A 6,111-nucleotide genomic window follows, 5' to 3' on the forward strand; every position below is an offset into this window, starting at 1 on the left:
AGCGTCTCATCAAAAATGAAAACATTTTTGAAAACTACAAGTCTAATGGGTTTTAGTGGTGAAAAAATAATTTAAAAAATCGTTCTGAAAATGAGTTTACTCACAGGGTACTTTCTTTGTATACATTCGACTATAGGGGCCAAGCCCGGGATTTACAGGAAATCGCGGGTTTTCGTTTGCCGGCGATTAAACTTCTTTTATTTAGCGTCTCATCCAAAATGAAAACATTTTTGAAAACTGCAAGTCTCATGCATTTTAGTGGTGAATAAATAATTTAAAAAATCATTTGGAAAATCAGTTTACACCCTGGGTACTTTTTTGTGTACTTTTGACTATACGGGCCTAGTACGGGATTTACGGGAAATCGCGGGTTTTCGTTTGCCGGCGATTAAACTTCTTTTATTTAGCGTCTCATCAAAAATGAAAACATTTTTGAAAACTACAAGTCTCATGCGTTTTAGTGGTGAAAAAATAATTTAAAAAATCGTTCGGGAAATGAGTTTACTCATTGAGTACTTTATTTGTATACTTTTGACTATACGGGCCGATTACCGGATTTACGGGAAATCGCGGGTTTTCGTTTGCCGACGATTAAACTTTTTTTATTCAGCGTCTCATCAAAAATGAAAACATTTTTGAAAACTACAAGTCTCATGCATTTTAGTGGTGAAAAAATAATTTAAAAAATCATTTGGAAAATCAGTTTACTCCCTGGGTACTTTTTTTGTGTACTTTTGACTATACGGGCCGAGTACGGGATTTACGGGAAATCGCGGGTTTTCGTTTGCCGGCGATTAAACTTCTTTTATTCAGCGTGTCATCAAAAATGAAAACATTTTTAAAAACTACAAGTCTCATGCGTTTTAGTGGTGAAAAAATAATTTAAAAAATCGTTCGGGAAATGAGTTTACTCCCTGGGTACTTTCTTTGTATACCTTTGATTATACGGGTCGTGTTTGGGATTTACGGGAAATCGCGGGTTTTCGTTTGCCGGCGATTAAACTTCTTTTATTTAGCGTCACATCAAAAATGAAAACATTTTTGAAAACTTTAAGTCTCATGCGTTTTAGTGGTGAAAAAATAATTTAAAAAATCGTTTGGGAAATGAGTTTACTCCCTGGGTACTTTCTTTATATACATTCGACTATACGGGCCGAGTACGGGATTTACGGGAAATCGCGGGTTTTCGTTTGCCGGCGATTAAACTTCTTTTACTTAGCGTCTCATCAAAAATGAAAACATTTTTGAAAACTACAAGTCCCATGCGTTTTTGTGGTGAAAAAATAATTTAAAAAATCGTTCGGGAAATGAGTTTACTCCCTGGGTACTTTCTTTGTATACTTTTGACTATACGGGCCGAGTACGGGATTTACGGGAAATCGCGGGTTTTGGTTTGCCGGCGAATAAACTTCTTTTATTTAGCGTCTCATCAAAAATGAAAACATTTTTGAAAACTACAAGTCTAATGGGTTTTAGTGGTGAAAAAATAATTTAAAAAATCGTTCTGAAAATGAGTTTACTCACAGGGTACTTTCTTTGTATACATTCGACTATAGGGGCCAAGCCCGGGATTTACAGGAAATCGCGGGTTTTCGTTTGCCGGCGATTAAACTTCTTTTATTCAGCGTCTCATCAAAAATGAAAGCATTTTGGAAGACTACAAGTCTCATGCGTTTTAGTGGTGAAAAAATAATTTAAAAAATCATTCGGGAAATGATTTTACACCCTGGGTACTTTTTTTGTGTACTTTTGACTGTGCGGACCGAGTACGGGATTTAGGGGAAAACGCGGGTTTTCGTTTGCCGGCGATTAAACTTCTTTAATTTAGCGTTTCATCAAAAATGAAAACATTTTTGAAAACTACAAGTCTCATGCGTTTTAGTGGTGAAAAAATAATTTAAAAAGTCGTTCGGGAAATGAGTTTACTCATTGAGTACTTTATTTGTATACTTTTGACTATACGGGCCGAGTACCAGATTTTCGGGAAATCGCGGGTTTTCGTTTGCCGAAGATTAAACTTCTTTTATTCAGCGTCTCATCAAAAATGAAAACATTTTTGAAAACTACAAGTCTCATGCATTTTAGTGGTGAAAAAATAATTTAAAAAATCATTTGGAAAATCAGTTTACTCCCTGGGTACTTTTTTTGTGTACTTTTGACTATACGGGCCGAGTACGGGATTTACGGGAAATCGCGGGTTTTCGTTTGCCGGCGATTAAACTTCTTTTATTCAGCGTGTCATCAAAAATGAAAACATTTTTAAAAACTACAAGTCTCATGCGTTTTAGTGGTGAAAAAATAATTTAAAAAATCGTTCGGGAAATGAGTTTACTCCCTGGGTACTTTCTTTGTATACCTTTGATTATACGGGTCGTGTTTGGGATTTACGGGAAATCGCGGGTTTTCGTTTGCCGGCGATTAAACTTCTTTTATTTAGCGTCACATCAAAAATGAAAACATTTTTGAAAACTTTAAGTCTCATGCGTTTTAGTGGTGAAAAAATAATTTAAAAAATCGTTTGGGAAATGAGTTTACTCCCTGGGTACTTTCTTTATATACATTCGACTATACGGGCCGAGTACGGGATTTACGGGAAATCGCGGGTTTTCGTTTGCCGGCGATTAAACTTCTTTTACTTAGCGTCTCATCAAAAATGAAAACATTTTTGAAAACTACAAGTCCCATGCGTTTTTGTGGTGAAAAAATAATTTAAAAAATCGTTCGGGAAATGAGTTTACTCCCTGGGTACTTTCTTTGTATACTTTTGACTATACGGGCCGAGTACGGGATTTACGGGAAATCGCGGGTTTTGGTTTGCCGGCGAATAAACTTCTTTTATTTAGCGTCTCATCAAAAATGAAAACATTTTTGAAAACTACCAGTCTAATGGGTTTTAGTGGTGAAAAAATAATTTAAAAAATCGTTCTGAAAATGAGTTTACTCACAGGGTACTTTCTTTGTATACATTCGACTATAGGGGCCAAGCCCGGGATTTACAGGAAATCGCGGGTTTTCGTTTGCCGGCGATTAAACTTCTTTTATTCAGCGTCTCATCAAAAATGAAAGCATTTTGGAAGACTACAAGTCTCATGCGTTTTAGTGGTGAAAAAATAATTTAAAAAATCATTCGGGAAATGATTTTACACCCTGGGTACTTTTTTTGTGTACTTTTGACTGTGCGGACCGAGTACGGGATTTAGGGGAAAACGCGGGTTTTCGTTTGCCGGCGATTAAACTTCTTTAATTTAGCGTTTCATCAAAAATGAAAACATTTTTGAAAACTACAAGTCTCATGCGTTTTAGTGGTGAAAAAATAATTTAAAAAGTCGTTCGGGAAATGAGTTTACTCATTGAGTACTTTATTTGTATACTTTTGACTATACGGGCCGAGTACCAGATTTTCGGGAAATCGCGGGTTTTCGTTTGCCGAAGATTAAACTTCTTTTATTCAGCGTCTCATCAAAAATGAAAACATTTTTGAAAACTACAAGTCTCATGCATTTTAGTGGTGAAAAAATAATTTAAAAAATCATTTGGAAAATCAGTTTACTCCCTGGGTACTTTTTTTGTGTACTTTTGACTATACGGGCCGAGTACGGGATTTACGGGAAATCGCGGGTTTTCGTTTGCCGGCGATTAAACTTGTTTTATTTAGCGTCACATCAAAAATGAAAACATTTTTGAAAACTTTAAGTCTCATGCGTTTTAGTGGTTAAAATATAATTTAAAAAATCATTTGGAAAATCAGTTTACTCCCTGGGTACTTTTTTGTGTACTTTTGACTATACGGGCCGAGTACGGGATTTACGGGAAATCGCGGGTTTTCGTTTGCCGGCGATTAAACTTCTTTTATTTAGCGTCTCATCAAAAATGAAAACATTTTTGAAAACTACAAGTCTCATGCGTTTTAGTGGTGAAAAAATAATTTAAAAAATCGTTCGGGAAATGAGTTTACTCATTGAGTACTTTCTTTGTATACTTTTGACTATACGGGCCGAGTACGGGATTTACGGGAAATCGCGGGTTTTCGTTTGCCGGCGATTAAACTTGTTTTATTTAGCGTCACATCAAAAATGAAAACATTTTTGAAAACTTTAAGTCTCATGCGTTTTAGTGGTTAAAATATAATTTAAAAAATCATTTGGAAAATCAGTTTACTCCCTGGGTACTTTTTTGTGTACTTTTGACTATACGGGCCGAGTACGGGATTTACGGGAAATCGCGGGTTTTCGTTTGCCGGCGATTAAACTTCTTTTTTTTAGCGTCTCATCAAAAATGAAAACATTTTTGAAAACTACAAGTCTCATGCGTTTTAGTGGTGAAAAAATAATTTAAAAAATCGTTCGGGAAATGAGTTTACTCATTGAGTACTTTCTTTGTATACTTTTGACTATACGGGCCGAGTACGGGATTTACGGGAAATCGCGGGTTTTCGTTTGCCGGCGATTAAACTTCTTTTATTTAGCGTCTCATCCAAAATGAAAACATTTTTGAAAACTGCAAGTCTCATGCATTTTAGTGGTGAATAAATAATTTAAAAAATCATTTGGAAAATTAGTTTACACCCTTGGTACTTTTTTGTGTACTTTTGACTATACGGGCCGAGTACGAGATTTACGGGAAATCGCGGGTTTTCGTTTGCCGGCGATTAAACTTCTTTTATTTAGCGTCTCATCAAAAATGAAAACATTTTTGAAAACTACAAGTCTCATGCGTTTTAGTGGTGAAAAAATAATTTAAAAAATCGTTCGGGAAATGAGTTTACTCATTGAGTACTTTATTTGTATACTTTTGACTATACGGGCCGATTACCGGATTTACGGGAAATCGCGAGTTTTCGTTTGCCGACGATTAAACTTTTTTTATTCAGCGTCTCATCAAAAATGAAAACATTTTTGAAAACTACAAGTCTCATGCATTTTAGTGGTGAAAAAATAATTTAAAAAATCATTTGGAAAATCAGTTTACTCCCTGGGTACTTTTTTTGTGTACTTTTGACTATACGGGCCGAGTACGGGATTTACGGGAAATCGCGGGTTTTCGTTTGCCGGCGATTAAACTTCTTTTATTCAGCGTGTCATCAAAAATGAAAACATTTTTAAAAACTACAAGTCTCATGCGTTTTAGTGGTGAAAAAATAATTTAAAAAATCGTTCGGGAAATGAGTTTACTCCCTGGGTACTTTCTTTGTATACCTTTGATTATACGGGTCGTGTTTGGGATTTACGGGAAATCGCGGGTTTTCGTTTGCCGGCGATTAAACTTCTTTTATTTAGCGTCACATCAAAAATGAAAACATTTTTGAAAACTTTAAGTCTCATGCGTTTTAGTGGTGAAAAAATAATTTAAAAAATCGTTTGGGAAATGAGTTTACTCCCTGGGTACTTTCTTTATATACATTCGACTATACGGGCCGAGTACGGGATTTACGGGAAATCGCGGGTTTTCGTTTGCTGGCGATTAAACTTCTTTTACTTAGCGTCTCATCAAAAATGAAAACATTTTTGAAAACTACAAGTCCCATGCGTTTTTGTGGTGAAAAAATAATTTAAAAAATCGTTCGGGAAATGAGTTTACTCCCTGGGTACTTTCTTTGTATACTTTTGACTATACGGGCCGAGTACGGGATTTACGGGAAATCGCGGGTTTTGGTTTGCCGGCGATTAAACTTCTTTTATTTAGCGTCACATCAAAAATGAAAACATTTTTGAAAACTTTAAGTCTCATGCGTTTTAGTGGTGAAAAAATAATTTAAAAAATCGTTTGGGAAATGAGTTTACTCCCTGGGTACTTTCTTTATATACATTCGACTATACGGGCCGAGTACGGGATTTACGGGAAATCGCGGGTTTTCGTTTGCCGGCGATTAAACTTCTTTTACTTAGCGTCTCATCAAAAATGAAAACATTTTTGAAAACTACAAGTCCCATGCGTTTTTGTGGTGAAAAAATAATTTAAAAAATCGTTCGGGAAATGAGTTTACTCCCTGGGTACTTTCTTTGTATACTTTTGACTATACGGGCCGAGTACGGGATTTACGGGAAATCGCGGGTTTTGGTTTGCCGGCGATTAAACTTCTTTTATTTAGCGTCTCATCAAAAATGAAAACAT

Source organism: Hydractinia symbiolongicarpus, chromosome 12 (assembly GCF_029227915.1).
Source record: "Hydractinia symbiolongicarpus strain clone_291-10 chromosome 12, HSymV2.1, whole genome shotgun sequence".
In the NCBI taxonomy this organism is placed as follows: domain Eukaryota; kingdom Metazoa; phylum Cnidaria; class Hydrozoa; order Anthoathecata; family Hydractiniidae; genus Hydractinia; species Hydractinia symbiolongicarpus.